The following is a 17226-nucleotide window of genomic DNA, read 5'->3' as shown; positions in this document are numbered from 1 at the left end:
TTTTGGCACCTTCTGTTCCATACCGTGATTGGAGGAAGTGGGCCAGAGTACTCCAGGGTCACACTTTTAAGGTGACACAGGAAGTCAGGCCCAGCAACACAGGAGCGCACAGGATTCTACCCTGAAATTGTGCAGATATTAAAAACAAATCTATCCTGGAAAAAGAATCAAGTCTATTTGAATAAAAAGAACAGTCTCTTTCCTTGGATTTATTCTTCTCCATGCATCTATTAAAGTTAAGTCGTTCACTAACAGCAATGTGGCCTTGGCTGCTCTTGTCCTTGTTATTGCTCTTGTTGATCTATCTAGAACTGGATCTAAACAAAAATTAAAATCTCCACCAATTAATATATTATCATGTACATTTGCCAAGTTAAGAAATGTTTCTTGTATAATTTTTTTCATCACCTGCATTCTGTGCTTATATATTCATAAGCGTCCAATGATCCAAATAAAATTGACAATGTACCTTGACATATCTCCCTGCAGGGTCAATTATTACATTTTTTATTTTAAGCGGAAAAGTCTTCTTTATTGAAATTGCTACCTCCCCTTGCTTTTGAATTAAATGAAGAAGCTGCCACATATCCTTTTTAGCTTCTGATGCTCCATCTCTGATAAGCATAACACAAATTAAATTGCCTTTAATTGTTTCCTTATGGAAATGAGCTCATACTGAAATCTAATGCACATTTTTAAAAAATGATCTCATTCTGAATAAGGGAATTCCAGGGTCTGTAGGATGGTGGAAGTTCTGGTGAGGTTGTATATTTTCAGTAAATGGCTCAGATATTTCTGCCTACAATGCTGAAGGTGGTTCCTGTCTCTGAGCCAAACAACCCGTAGGAGTCATAATAATGTGGCTTATGTTACAACTGATATTTCTTTCCTTTAATTTCATGAGAAAAAAATGGCAGCGCTTCTAGAGCTGCTGTAACAGCAGAGCTGCCATTGGCGTGGATTTGGGAGAGCGGGGAATGGAGGCACAGCGCTGCTCCACAGGATCCTACTGCCAAGTCTTAATTCGGCTTTAAATGGTTTGTCAAGGGAGCCAACAATTTTTTTTTTAATCCTGCAACTGCAGGGTCCATCCCTAAGAACGGTAGCACCTGTTCTGGGCGACAGACCACGAGAGGAGGCAGATTCTAGGAGAGGTGTAAGCCAGAAACCAGGATAACACCCCCTACCCCCTCCCCTGCCCAATTTAAAAGGAGAAGCATAAATGACGAACCTAAACTCCAGATCAGCAAGAGGCTCAGTGGCTGAAAGATCCACACAGGTTGCAGGCTGTTGGCAACTTGTAGTTGAATGATCCGCAAAGACTGCGGGGGCTGGTTCATGGGAACCAGGTATCTGAAGCAGAAATCGAGCAGGTACTGAGAGCTAGAAGGGCTCCCGGAGGGACTCGGGTGCAGCAATCTTCCTGATCGTATCAGAGGTTGCCAATGGGTTGATTAGGTGTCTGTGCCAGCTGCAATGGCTACAGGAGTGCGAGAAGTGAATGAAGGGACACTTTTGCTTCTCTTTCTCTTACTATAAGGGACACCGTGCAATGCTAATGGCAACTCTTGGTTTTCCTTTCGGCCAGCAAAAGGAAATTTTGTGTAATGTTATATTTTCTACATTATTACATGGCAATAAAAGGAATCTTGGATCTTAAATTTGTTAATGAATTACACCTGGATCATATAAACTGTCTTCAAGCCACGTTTTTCCTTGGAACATAGGATGTTATAGTACAATGCAGACCCTTTGGTCCACAGTATTGTGCCAACTTGTATAATCGTACACCACATCACTCTAATCCTGCCCAGATGCTGTAGGTTTCTGTGAGGGGCGCTGGACAAAGTGGCGACTCTGTCCACCTTAAGGTAGAAAAAAGTTCAAGAATTACATGTATGTTACATTTTAAATGCAGTATTATGTGACAATAATGGAACATTTATCTTTACCTCACAGCTCATAACCCTCTATTTTTCTTGCATCCTTTTGCCTATCCAGGAGTCTTTTAAATGTCCCCATTGTATCAGCCTCCACCACCACCCCTTGCAATGTATTCCAGGCACTGTAGAAAGAATCCTAAAATATCAGCCAGAGAATGCAAGCAACAACTGCTGAGAACAAGGCCATGTACGTGGGGGTGGCAGGTAGCCAAGGTATTGTCTGTGGAGACCTGAGCCTGCCGTCCCTGTGAAGGGTTGAGGTATACAAAGGATCAACCCAGTTAGGGATGGACAGAAATGAGAAGGATAGACAGAAGTGAGGTCTCTTGGATTTGGGATCACCACAGGTTAGGTCAAGACTGATGCTGCAGACCAAATGGAGAGGAGTGCTGCTTGGGTGTACTTCTGAGATAAGTACCACTTGCTGTAACTTGGCAATAAAGTATGTTATGCACAGCATTGCATGTAAAGGCTTATTTCTATTGGATCTGCAAACAGGCCTGCTAAACTTTGGCACAACAATGGGACCCACTGCTCTGTAAAATAATTTATCTCTGACATCTCTTCCACTCACCTAAAACAGATATCCTCTGGTATCTGCTATTGTTGCCCTGGGAAAAAAGGTGCTGGCTGTGTAATCTTGACAACATCATGGTAAATCTCCTCTGCATCCCCTCTAAAGTTTCTATAATGTGGTAACCAGAATTGAACCTATTGCTCTAAATGTGGTCTAACCAGAGTTTTATAGAACTGCAACATTATCTCACAGCACTTGAACTCAATCCAATGACTAATGAAAGCAAGTACATTATATGCCTTCTTGACAACCCTATCAACTTGCTTGCAACCTTGAGAGATCTATGGTCTATTCCTCCACACTGTTAAGAATACTACCATTAACCACGACTTCCACCTTCAAGTTCAAACTTCCAAAGTGCATCACGTCACATTTTTTCTGAATTAAACTTCACCTGCCATATCTTCAGCCAACTCTACATGCTGTCTATATACCATTTTTACCTACAACAACTTTCTACACTATCCACAACACCTCCAGCCTTCGTGTCATCTGTAAACTTGCTGATCCAACCCTTCACTTCTTTGTCCATTTATAAAAATCACAAAGAGCAGAGGTCCCTGGCAAAATTCATTCCATCTACTACCATTCTCTTCCTTCTGTAGGCAAGCTAATTCCAAATCAACACTGCTAATTTTCCATGGATCCCATGCCCAATGACTTTCTTATTGAGTCTACCATGGGGAACTTTGACAAATGTCTGACTAAAATCCATATACCACCCACCACAGCTACCACCCTACTTCATCAATTTCTTTCATCTTCTCCTCAAAGAGCTCAGTCGGGTTCATGTCCTTCGCAAAGCTTTGCTGACTAATCCTGAAAAGACTTTGCTTCTCTTACTGCTTGCAAATCCTGTCCTTAAGAATCCTCTCCATTTGCTTGCCCACCACTGACAATACAACACACTTGTCTATAATTCCCGGGATTCTTCCCCTTACTTATCATAAAGAATTAGAATTTATTGTCAGGAACAAGTCATGACATTTGGTGTTTTGTGACAGCAGCGTCACAGTGCAAACATTCATATTATGAACCATCTTACATTACTATAAGTAAAAAAAAAATAGACTTGCACAAAAAGGTAGGTGTGATAGTACAGATTCTATCACCAATGTGTATATGTACAGATGGTAGTGTAGGATGACTGTGATTGGCTGAGAATGTAGCCACACCTACTGACAGGTCTTAAAGGATTGCTCCTAGCCAGACCAGGTCATTCTGGACTGGTCGACCTACTTGTGATATGCTCCAGTCTTTTAGTTAATAAAAGCCTTGGTTTGGATCAACAAGTCTTTGGTTCTTTCAACACGTTCTACAGTAAGGCAGTGTCTTTGGTTCATTGATTGTTCAGGAATCTGATGGCAGCGGGGATGAAGCTGTCCTTGTGCTGTTGAGTGCTCATCTTTAGGCTTCTGTACCTTTTTCCCAATGGACTCACCTCCAGCCCTCTCGCAATTTCTGCAGTTTCTTGTTCAATTCATCGGCAACCCAAGCTCTAGATCCAAAGCCTTCGGTGCCTTCAGTTTAAAAACATCATAGGCTCCTCTTTAAACAGGCCTTTTGGTTAATCCCTGTGTGGAGCAGCCTGCATAAGGATCATGTGGTTGAACCCTTCAGAGTAGCAATGGGTCTCAGCTCCCTGGTCTCGCTGGCCACACTAGTGGCAAGGTTGCTGTTATGGAAGCTCTGGGAGAGCCACCAATTTTTTAATATGTACCATATACATTATAATTTTAATGTATTATCCCGTGGAAATAAATTTGAACCTTTCAACGTTTCAACCTTTGAACCTTTGAAGTCTCCCATAACATCAACCCTATTATTTTAATATCTTTCCAAAATCTCCCAATTTATCAGATCCTTAGTGGCCCAGTGGCTATTTGGGGGCCTGTAGAACATTCCCAGTAGAGTGATTGCTTCCTTCCTGTTTCTGACATTCACCCATACTGAGTTAGTAGACAATCCCTCCACAATATCCTCCCTTTCTGCAGCTGTGATAATATCTCTGATTAGCAATGCCATACCTCACCCAACGTTTTACATCCCTCCCTAACATTTTTGAAACATCCAAACCTGGAACATGAATCAACCAATCCTGTCCTTGCATCAACCAAATCTCTGTACCAATAATGGTCATAACATTATAATACCACGTACTGATCCAAGATCTATGCTCATCGCCCTTATTCTTAATACATTTTGTATAATTGTAAACTCATTTCAAACAATCCAACTGTTTGCATTTATGCTCCATCTACTGCCTGACCTTCATAGTCTCACTTTACGTTGCATCTACCTTTTGCATCTACCTTTCCACCAACTGCAGCCTTGTTGTTGCAGTACACAAAAGTGCTGGAGAAACTCAGCAGATCATCAGACCCCGGAATCTGGAGATTTTCTGGTTTACTTTCTTGGTTCATTATCTCATTGTGCTCAAGCATAAAAAAAGTTAAATTAAAAGTTGAATTCCTTGTTCTAATATTGAATGATATGAACAAGAGTGATATCCTAGAATTTGGTCGTGCTTTAATTTTTTTACGCAATTTACAAACTTTTGGTAACTGATGGAAAAATATCTTGAAGTAGTCCGTGACAATGTATTTAAATGAACGTATCCATATTTCACATAATCCTCCTCCAACTCTGCATTGATGCTGTAATACAGTATAACCAATTCACAGACATGTCATAGTCTTAAGCTAAAAAGGCCAGGACAGTTCACCAAAATCACTCAAGGTTAAGAATATAAAATCATACTCTTTACAGAAAATGATAATTTGGTAACATTTAATAAAATAGCTGATACAGGGTCAATGTTCTTCAACACAGCTTAATTTGTTCAGACTTTAATTACTTCCGCCTCTTGGCCAAAAGGCAGACAAAGTGTCGCCCACAACACCTGAACACTGAGGAACTGCTGCAAATGACTATAAGGAAAATGCAAATGCCACTTGAAACTGCAAATCGTTCTATTCATGAGACTGCAGATCCTTATATGTCAGGTTATCTACTCAGTGCCATTAAGGATTTTTACACTCCAATGTCCTGACCAATGTGGTCAGCTTTGCTGAGATTTCCCATGAATCTCATCATCTTATGACAATTATTTCCATCAGTCTGCCTTCTGCCATATTAAGGACCAGATCATCCGTGAATGGCCTCATCTGTGAGTACTGCTAGTTATTAACTATTGATTTATTTAGCATCCTATTTGACATCACCGTGTGGCAGTGATGCATTTCTTATAACCGGAACAGTGAGAGCAGCTAACTAGAATATTTGTTCTCGCAAATGGCTCTGGGGCCTAAGAACATGACCAGTCATGGCATTGAAGCACAGGAAGGGGGAGTTCATCCTTATAATGTCATAATGCATTTGAAAATGAAGGTGGCAAGAACAGCACAAATAAATTCAAATAACCTGGTTAGAATGATTATGTTTTTAAAAAGAGCTTGTTTCTGTTCTTAAAACAGAACATTCCTTCAGGCATCCACATATTTTTAAACCTGTCATGTTTTCTTCTGTTATCCCAGTCAGTTTATGATATTGCTGGCTGTCAGATGGGGCAATAATTCAAAATCAATGTTTCAATTCCTCAGAGAGACAATTTTCTCTTTCTCATACTCCCAGCGAGTTTTAAAGTGGCCATGTTAAGAGAAGAATTGTAATTTATAACACCACTGAAAAGTCATCCACTTTATACTGAGGCCTGATTGAACCCAATCTTCAAAGCATGTATAAAAGTATGGCTTCCCTATTGTGCAGGTTAATATCTTTCATCTGTCTGAACATAAATTACATTCACCTAAAACTTCAAGTTGCATTTGGCATCCAATCTTTAAATGTGAAAGGGTTATATTTCTGAGTTTACTTTAGCCTGTTATCACTCAGGAATAAAGTATTTTTCTTTTCCTATTGCCAGTTATTAAGTTCTGGGAAATGGTTTATTTCCTAGGCACAATTTTGCTGCACTGCACTCAGATAAAGCAAGAACTTGTCTCTACATTGCATCTTTCAAAGCCACCAAGATGCTATACCACTATTACTTTGGCTTGCCTGCCACGTTTTGCTACATTACAATCTGCCCTTTTCCAAGGTCCCGTAAGCTCATGGTGATTAATGAGATGAAAACGATAGTTTTATTTTCTCCTTCACATGAATATATAGTGGTCTGAAAAAAGTTAAGGGTAAACATCACCTTGCTCACCCTCAAAGATTTCTCCTTCCTTTCATTAGGTTTTAACCAAAACTCCTTTCTTAGCAACTTTCTTTCCACGGCAAACATCTTTGGCTCCAACTTATTCCACAAGGAGTTCAACTTATTCCACAAAAATGACCACAAATATGAACAAACTATCCTGTGTCTCTTGAATCACAATTCTCATTGCAACCAGAGATAGGCTTAACCCATATGTTGGCACTAGCATTTTCTTGACTTCTCTCTTCAGTGACACCAGTTCACTTTGTGTCAAGGTGGTCCTCAGTTCTACTTTATCCATTACCACACTGGGTACTGCACCAATTTTTTTTTTAAACCCTTCCTGTTTGAAAACATCAATGACTCTAATTGGAAAGCTACTTCCAGGTCAGAGCAGAAGGCCACAGACTGCTGCCAGAGGCTGAAAGAAGAAACTCACATGGAGGGGAGGAGACTCATCACACTTTCCAATGGCATTCAGAGAACATTTGGATTCCCTATGGATAACATCAAGGTGAGCCTCAACCCTCCAGGGATTCCAACAGTATTCCCCAGTCAACCTTCCAAGTGAAAAACGCGATCTTTATGTTTCTTTCCCAAACAGCATAGTAAAGGTAGTTAAGCAATTTCTATCCTTTCTGGTTTCCTTTCCTTTGAAGTTAGTGGAAAAGGGAAATTAGGCACTCCAAAAGCAAATGAATGATCTCCATCTCCTAGCTTTACACTCTGCAAAAATTACATCTTCCACCTAATAGGTTTTTCCATTCACAAGGGAGAAATATTTAGCTAAACCAGATATATCCCCATGGATCAGACGCATTTATCAGCAAGTACGTAGTCTGAATGTTGCATATCCACTACATTATAAAGGATGGAGTGTACTGGTAGTGTGAACACTCTTCCTGTCTTGTGCACATAATGAATTACTGGTACACTGTGCACTGCCTCACTGTTCATATTAAAATTCCAACAGATCATTTACACAGTCTCAGTCTCAGTCTTTTAAACACACATTGTAAATGATCAGCATGTGACACCCTGCAGAATCTTAATTTTAGAATGGTTTACCCTCAACAATTAATATTAACCTGGGACTTTACAGTTCCCAGTAGGTCCTCATTTCATCCAGTGCACTTTGCTCTACTGGCCAACCCTGAGATAAGGGGGGAAGGCAAGGAATTGGGGGGGAGAGGGGGGGAAGGTTGCAATCCTAGAGCAGGTGCATAATTGCAATTTTCTGTAACATGTAACTGTCTTGTCTTTGGCTTGGCTTCGCGGACGAAGATTTATGGAGGGGGTAAAAGTCCACGTCAGGCTGACAAGTCCGATGCGGGACAGGCAGACACGGTTGCAGCGGCTGCAGGGGAAAATTGGTTGGTTGGGGTTGGGTGTTGGGTTTTTCCTCCTTTGCCTTTTGTCAGTGAGGTGGGCTCTGCGGTCTTCTTCAAAGGAGGTTGCTGCCCGCCGAACTGTGAGGCGCCAAGATGCACGGTTTGAGGCGATATCAGCCCACTGGCGGTGGTCAATGTGGCAGGCACCAAGAGATTTCTTTAGGCAGTCCTTGTACCTTTTCTTTGGTGCACCTCTGTCACGGTGGCCAGTGGAGAGCTCGCCATATAACACGATCTTGGGAAGGCAATGGTCCTCCATTTTGGAGACGTGACCCACCCAGCGCAGCTGGATCTTCAGCAGCGTGGACTCGATGCTGTCGACCTCTGCCATCTCGAGTACTTCGACGTTAAGGATGAAAGCACTCCAATGGATGTTGAGGATGGAGCGGAGACAACGCTGGTGGAAGCGTTCTAGGAGCCGTAGGTGATGCCGGTAGAGGACCCATGATTCGGAGCCGAACAGGAGTGTGGGTATGACAACGGCTCTGTATACGCTTATCTTTGTGAGGTTTTTCAGTTAGTTGTTTTTCCAGACTCTTTTGTGTAGTCTCCCAAAGGCGCTATTTGCCTTGGCGAGTCTGTTGTCTATCTCATTGTCGATCCTTGCATCTGATGAAATGGTGCATCCGAGATAGGTAAACTGGTTGACCTGCATTATCTACATACGCATCAAGAAATGAGTTTCAAAAAAATGAATGTGTTTAATTACTTATATTTTTTACATAAATTCTGTGAGTGAAAACTTTTAAGTAGTGACTTAAAAGTACATTTCGAATGGCCATAACATGAAGGTTGTTTGCATAGAAACCAAAAGCATTCCCCAGTGCAGTCAGACAGCAGAAAAAAGCCCACACTGGTTGCCATGGAGGAGAAAGTGTCCGCATGATAGAGGGAGATAGTTCCCATATTCACTTAAAGGTGCAGTATATGCACATCCTGGCCAACAAGATTAATTAGAAGTATGGCTCTATCATGATGTTCCTGAGAGCTTTTCCTGGACAGTTGGAAACAAAGCCATGGATGCCAAGCAGGGACGCCTTGTTGTCTCCTTCTGCCTCCTGCTCCTCTTGTCCTGTAGGCTCCACTTCAGGATTGTTTTGCTGTTCTTTCTCTGACACCATCTGCTGTTTTTGGTCTGCAAGACAACAGCATGCAGCAGATAATGATGAAGTCTTCAGCTTGGAGTTCTACTGCAGGGGTCTCAAGGGAGTGATTCAGGAAATTAAACCTCAGCTGAGGATACCATATTCTGGCTTGTATCTGCTCGGTGTTGCAGTAGCTGGAGATCATGCAGGTTATTGGAATCATGGAACATGAACATCACCCTTGTACTTTAGTATCCATTCCTCTAGTTGGTGCTGGTCATTGTAAATATAGGATAGTCTCTTAGAATGAGAATGTCATGTGTGCTTCACAGAATTGTGCATTTAACATGATGAGCTGCACATTGAAGAAGAATTTTTGTCTGTTCATAATTTTTTTTTCAAATTAAGACATACAGCACAGTAATAGGGCCATTTTATCACAATTTACACCCAATTAACCAACAACCCCCAGTACATTTCGAATGGTGGGCATGAAAGCATAGGCAGAACATATAAATTCCTTATAGACAGTACAGGTTTTAAACTTCAGTCCCAATCGCTGGCGCTGTAAAGGCATTGCACTAACTCCTACGCCAATCATCACCCAGATCTGAATTACTAGCGGGAGGTCCTAGAGGCACATGTATTCAGTCAATGGCTGCCTGCACTCATGGGAAGCCATTAACAATGCCCAAGATGCTACCTGGGTCTCACTCGAAGTCGTACATTGTCTTAATGTTTTGTACACATATTCCACTAGATAAGGTTCCTTTGTTACACCACTCAGTCTCAGAGTTATGTGCATATTGTAGTGATGCAGGTGCCCAGATACACGATGCAGTCTTCTTGTTTTATAAATGGGGAATTATTGGCAGTCTTCCTTTTCTTATATTGCTTTGAAAACCTGAAACTACAAGAACAAACAGAGGATTTAAAGTTTCCCCAAACTTGCTCAAGACATTTATGCAGAATTGGAATAAGCATTTGATTCTACACTGAGTTTTAAGATCTCAAAAATAATTGCACTTGAGTGCAAGAGTAGGACATCCCAAATCCCGATCTTTGACCCGTAGACACTATTCTGATGCCGATGGAAGGTCAACCTTGTGAATCCCATTAACCTGCCTTTTCTCTTGAGGAGTGTTTATGCAGTCTGGCATTCCCAGTGGGAAGCACCAACCTCAGCAAGTGCATCTTGCAAAGTCAATGAAGCACAGGCTGTGATTTTCCATTCATTGATTTAATGAATGGAAAATCAGTCTCCATAACTATGATTTCCCAAGATGAGGTTCTCAACAAGCTCTGTCTCCCATCTGGAAGTGCTGAACCGTAAAATGAACTCTCAAATAAAGTTCACTCTGAGCTTCTGTGTTCCTTTGCACAGCTCAAATTATTTTACATCCATGCATTTACGTGTTCTTGGGCTTACAGAGCAGTAGCTGTGCCTTTTTTTTAAATACATCAGCTCCGTTCATTACCACAGCAACTCAACCAAATCACACCTGAACCTCTTTGCCTCCATGAAAAATAATGGTTTCCCTCCCCCCACCCCCCCACCTCACCGCCCTGCACAGTTAATCACCAATACAATGCACCTCAAGTAGGAATCTCCAAACTGAATATGTAATTCAGACTTATCTCATAAAATCTCAGAGCATCAGAAGAAGGCTTGCGTAAGGCTCTTGATCACTCAAACTGAACTGAGACAAAAGCTTAAAACACTGAAGGTAGAAAAAGTAAGGTATCTGAACAATATGACCAAATACAGAGCACTGTGATATTACCATGCAACAATCTCACTTCAAGTGTAAATCTTGCCTTAATCTGGGAACAAATGTTGGTAATTGTTGATTCCTGTGTATGGACAGTTGAACGAACCCAATAGCAATGATTTTTTTAAAAAAACAGCATTGTGCCAACAGCTGTAAAAGAACTGACTAAATTTAGGAATAAAAACACAATGCTGGAGATACTCAGCAGTTTGTAGCAAAGGTAAAGATACATAACCAGTTTCATCAAGGTATGAGCAAAGCATAGGGCTCAGGCCCGAAGCATTGGTTTTGTATTTTCCTTTTTACTGTAAAAGGTATGCTGTTTGATCTTCTGAGTTTCTCCAGCATTGGTTTCTACTTCAATCACAGCATCTGCAGATATTTGTGTTTTACTCCTGACTAAGTTTTGGAGATGACTGGTTGGTATTCCACCTTGTGGATTAACTGGCATTACATTTTCATTAAATTATGCAACTAGAACAAGCAGGCCAAGTCAATGGAATACCAAGAATATGTTTAAGTCACTAAGCAATTGTTGTGCATTAAACAAAGAATAATCCAAATAAATTCAATAGTATTCTTTTTAGGCATTTCCTCAGTTGAGGTGAATTGCATTCACTTCAGTCCTATTGATCTGAGGAGATTGATGAGGCCAATGCCCGATCCTCCATTTATGCCAAGGATGGGGTAGGAGATGCTTGATGAGATGGCCTGAGGGGTAAGATGGAAAATAGTGTGATCCTTTCAGAAGTTCCCAACTTCTGTCCTTGTAACAGATGAAGTAAGATAGTCTAGGGAACAGCCAGGAGGAGGCCCTGGGGAAAAGCCTGAGAACTGAGCTAATGAATGTCCACCAATAATAACCATCTTTCTTTTGCAAACTATAACTTCAGCCAGTAGAGAATTTACCTGACAGACCAATAAACTTCAATTATGACTCCTCTCTGCCACACAGTCCAACACTACCTTGTAATCAAAGGTAGTCACTTTCACTGCACCCCCAGACTTCAGACCTTTTGTCCAAGGTTAAACAAACCAGTAGTGAAATTTGAAGCTGAATGTGAACATTAGTGAATAGAGTATTGACAAATTGTCAGATTGTTGATGATTGATCACTGATGGGGCTTTAAGTGGCCAGATTCAATTTCTCCTACTTGTTCTGGACAGACCCAAGCAATTTTCCACATTTCTAATCAGAGTTCAATTGTAGTTGTACCAGAAGCATTGCAGTTCTGAAACATAAGTCCAGAGTATTATGCTAGAGTAACTTAGAAGGTCACCCAGCATCCTTAGAAAGTAAAAGCAAGTCGATATTTTGGGCATGAGTTACTGCACTGGACCCCAGCATCTGCAGATTTTCTTGTTTACCTCCACAGTATTACAGCCTGGATGTTGTCTAGTCCTATTGTCTTTGCTGGAATAGTGTACAAAACCAGACATGGGTTAAGAATAGGGGGAGGGGGGTAAAACACAGGATTCTGTTGACACTGTGGTTAAGTGAAAAAACACGCAAATGCTGGAGAAACTCAGCAGGTCAAACAGTGCCTTTATGTAGCAAAGGTAAAGCAAAGGTTAAGAGTGAAAGAGGAAAGGTTTAGGTGGAACATGAGGGGAAACTTCTTCACACAGAGAGAGGTGGGGGTGTGGAACAAGCTTCCAGCTGAAGTGATGAATGTGGGCTCAATTTTAACATTTAAGAGGAATTTGGACAGGCACATGGATGGGAGCGGAATGGAGGGCAATGGACAGGGTGCAGGTCAGTGGCACTAGGCAAAACAAAATGGATCAGCACATGCTAGAGAGGCCAATGAAGCCTGTTTCTGTGCTATTATGTTTTATTGTTTTATGGTTCTAAATAGTTCCTTAATATCATATCCAACAATTGAAGTGGCAGAAAGCTGGCTTCAATTGTGGAGGGACCTCTGGATTCGACTGAGATTGATCATCCATTTGGTACTTCTGATGGAATAAGATTGCAAATACTTCATCGTCACACCAGGCCACATCATTGTTGAGGATGGAAATGTTTTTAAAATCTCCTTTTCCCATTAGTTGCCCATTCTCAGCATACAAAAGTGTCCCTTTGAATCAGAGACAAGGAGGAATTTTATTACTCAAAATGTGATGAATCCATGGAATTTATTGTCACAGATGGCTGACATTCAGGATATTTAAGGAGGAGGTAGATAGGTTCTTGATTAGGAAAGGAATGAAGTGTTACAGGGAAAAGGAAGGAGAATCGGGCTGAAAAGGATAGAAGATCAGCCACTTGGAATGGTGAGGCAGATTGGATGGACTGAATAGTCTAATTCTGCTCCTGTCTTATGGTCTTAATTACTCACCACCAGTCATGAATAACTAGATAGAACCCAAAAGTTTTAATTGTTCATTAATTTGGAGAACAGGTAGCAGCATGGAGTATCAGCTGTTTCACATACTGTACATGCAATTTTTGCAGATTCACCAGATTACCTGAATATTTTGTGGTCTGGTCATGCCCCTAGCATTAACTTCCTCCTTTCTCATCGTATCAAAATTGGTCCGTGATGGTTAATGGATATGCTGGGCCATGCGACCTACTGAACATAGTGAAATACCACACTGGAACCCAATTGTTTTGAATCCATTCCTTTTGGCACAGTGAATATATCACAACGTAATAGAGGGTACCCACGCTAATGACAATTCTCCTAACCCGAACTGTAAAGTCTGAAACACATCTTCATGCATCTGTTCAGTTACTCAAAATGTGATTTCCTCAACTTGAGGTGCGTTTATTTTTTCACTTTTCTTTTGGTAGTATCATTGTACAATGTCTGTAACTGTTAAACACTTTGCAGACAGTAGTTCCAACAATAATATACACCTATGTCAAATTCCACTTTTCTCGCAATCCACTGGAAGTTATGTTAAAATCTCACTAACCATCACATCATCACAGTGAGGTAGAGATAACCAGTTCTTGGCATTGTGGGGATAGTCAGAACATTCACATTTTGCACTCAATTCCAGCAGGATTATTGACTTTGAGATTCTAGACTGATGAAGAAAGGGACACACATCTGGTCTGTAATTTATTTGGGGGAGGGGGGAAATGCTACTTTGTTCTGCTGTATTTACATGCTGACAATCAGGATTGCAATTAAATTTGATGAGGAACTAACCTCCCCACTTAGATTTTCAATGCCAAATTTGAAATAAAATCTAATTTTCACATTGAGAAACAACCTGTAATGACTTCACCATGAGACGCCTTTGGGAGATATGGTGCATTTTGGGACCCAATCTGCTATTCAAGAATTCCTACTGTGATCCAATTTGCTAATACATTTCAAATGTAACGTCTGTCCATGTAACATGATGGTTGCTGTGTTTGCCTCCTACTGATCCAGTTCTTGCTTTTAGTCACTGCATTGGGTTTGACAGCCATACATATAATGAATTCTGTCAGTTCCTCTGCAGGGATTCAGGAAAGATGTTCTGAAGAATATGGTTCTGAATTTTGGAACTTTATAGCAGTCAAAGGCAGGCAGTTTAAATGTACAAAACAAGACCCAAGGGTTAATATACATGTTGTATGTTTACACTAGAAACGTATTACTGAATCTGAATAGAGTATAATTAAAGCTTCACCATGGTGGCCTCTTCACATTCATTTAGTTCAGTGAATCAGTGGAGTGGACAAACTGGAATGACATGAACCAAGGGGAGAGCATCTGCTTCTTTTCATTGGCGTTGGTGTGTTCAGCATGTTGAGATTCTTTAACAAAATAGCAATATTCTCTAGAGTTACTACCACATTACTTCAAACTTATGGAAGCAGAGTTTTTGGCTCAATGTGACAATCAGTTGTTAGCTCAAAACATCCTCAAACAGATGAATAAAGTGTCTTTAATCATCAAGAAATTATGCAAGTTGCCTCAAGGTAAATTGCTGAACAAATTGGCTCACTCCGACTACCTCAACCTAACTCCAGTTGGGTACTTTCCTTGATGCACCTCTATTATGTACTTAGAAAACACTGGGCACAATTATTTTCAAAAGGTTTGCTTCCTGAAAAAGGATTGGGGATTATGATAGACAACTTAAAGCTGAACAAGAAGTCAATTTCACATTTGCTGTATCACGTAGGAAGCTGGAGAAACATTAAGTTAACTTTTATTGAATTTAGCATTAAGTGTGTAGTCGCCACCAATGTAATAGAATGTAAAGCAGCTTTTGTGATATTGACGAGACATTTCTGTAGTGAATCTTCCTGAAAAACGTGCATCAGCATGCATTCAATCTATAATCAATGTAATGCACAGCATTTTTATATGTGAGTTGCTTTCATGATCAGCAGCCTAATATCTATAAAATGCATCCAAAACTGTTCAGGAAGCATAATCCTCATTGTTCAGTGTAACCTGTAGTTGAAGAATTTGGTAATAGATGACTTGGCATCAACGAGAAAAATAGCACCACTAATATAGTATCACCTCAATTAAAGTCTCAAATTTCTACTTTTCAACACGAATACCAAATCCTTCATTTTGATGTTGTCTTCAATAATGCGTGAATAATTTGAATTTACAGCTGAAAAATGACACACCACTGATGTGCTCTCAATAATGCAAAAACTAGAAGTTACCTGACTGAGAGGCTTTTATTACCATAAGCAGAAGGCAAAACTCATGTTGCTGACCCAAGACCTGAGCTTGTTTTGGGGGAGGGGTTATGGCATTACCGCCTTTATTGGGAGAATCAAGGGGAGGAGCCACAGGTACAATCAGCAAGGGGCGGGCCAGCCATACATGTACAAATGGTATTAACAGTGGTTCCACCTCATTCTCCCTTTCTTTTAAAAGAAGTCCGGCGGGGTGAAGTGGGTTCCATGTCCATCACAAGTTCAGTCTGTCTGGTGGTCTTGTCTGCCATTGTGACTGTTATAGCACTGGCTCAGCTGTTGACTCCTGGACATTGTCGGTGGGTGGGGTGTCTGGTGACTGAACTGAGATAGTTGTGGCGGGAGCTGGGGGTGGGTGACATGGTATATGATGGGTGATAAAGGAGGGATGGATGTAACAGTTGGTCGGCTAGAGTCCCAGGGTATCCCACACACGGCAGGTCCCGAAACGACACAGTGTCCTTGCGCATATTGGGAGTTGGTGTGAAGAAGGAGGACCCTCTCAACCAGTGGCTCGGACTTGTGGCTTTTCACATGCTTCCAAAGCAGGACTGGCCCTGAGGATGTCATCCAGAATGGCAGCATGGTCCCCGACGCAGGCTTCCTGGGGAAGGGAAATCTTTCTTGTGAGGTGGCATTGGTGGCGGTGCATGGGAGAGGTCTGATTATGTGGAGCGTTTCGGGGAGGACCTCTTGCTAGAGGAACACAAGCAGGCCCTTTGACCTCAGGGCTAGGAGGATGGCCTTCCGGATGGTGGTTTTCTATCTTTCAACCAGGCCGTTTGCTCGGGGATTGTAGTTGATGGTCCTGCTTGTGGCAATACCTCTGGCCAGCAGATATTGGTGCAGCTCATTTTTCATGAAGGAGGACCCCTGGTCGCTATGAATGTAGCATAAGTATTCGAACAGTGTGAAGAGGTTGTGCAAGGCTTTAATGTCAGTGGCAGCGGTCATGACTGGGCAGGTAATGGCAAAGGAGAAATAGGAGTATTCATCAATGATGTTGAGGAAGTACACATTGTGGATCGAAGAGGGCAGGGGCCCCTTGAAATCCATGCTCAGACACTCTAAGGAGTGGGTGGCCTTAATCATGTGCGACCTGTCCGGCTGGTAGAAGTGTGATTTGCACTCCGCACAGACCTGCCAGTTTCTAGACATCATCCTGATGCCCTCAACCAAATAAGGGAGGTTGCGTACTTTGATGAAATGGAAGAACCTAGTGACCCCAGGGTGGCAGAGGTCATTGTGAAGGGCTTGTAAACGGTCTGTCTGCACACTGGTACAAGTGCCTCAGGACAAAGCATTCGAAGACTCATTGAACTGTCCGGGCAGGTACAAAATATCATAGTTGTAGCTGGAGAGTTCAATTCCCCACCTTAGAATATTGTCGTTCTTGATTTTACCACACTGCTTGCTAATGAACAGGTAAGTGATTGCACATTGTAACACAACTGATTGCATTCAGAGACAAGTGAGGAATACAATATGCTTTTAATAGCTTACAATCATTGCCCAGTAGACACAATAGACCTCAGGTGAATCTGAGATAAGGTGGGAAAACCAGGCTTTATATTGGGGAAGGTGAGGGTGG

The 17226-nt window shown here is 41.4% G+C and overlaps 1 long non-coding RNA gene across 1 annotated transcript in view; it reads right to left on the bottom strand.

Moving 5' to 3' along the window:
- Nucleotides 1-240: 240 nt before the first annotated feature.
- The window catches only part of LOC138740110 (uncharacterized), a 59012-nt gene continuing 42026 nt past the window's right edge, over nt 241-17226 (bottom strand). Inside the window, exon 3 of the long non-coding RNA XR_011342674.1 lies at nt 241-317. This is a non-coding gene — a long non-coding RNA (uncharacterized lncRNA). The remainder of the gene's footprint in view (nt 318-17226) is intronic.

The sequence above is a fragment of the Narcine bancroftii genome, chromosome 7, assembly GCF_036971445.1.
Source record: "Narcine bancroftii isolate sNarBan1 chromosome 7, sNarBan1.hap1, whole genome shotgun sequence".
Taxonomy (NCBI): domain Eukaryota; kingdom Metazoa; phylum Chordata; class Chondrichthyes; order Torpediniformes; family Narcinidae; genus Narcine; species Narcine bancroftii.
This window is presented reverse-complemented; position numbering and strand designations above follow the sequence as displayed.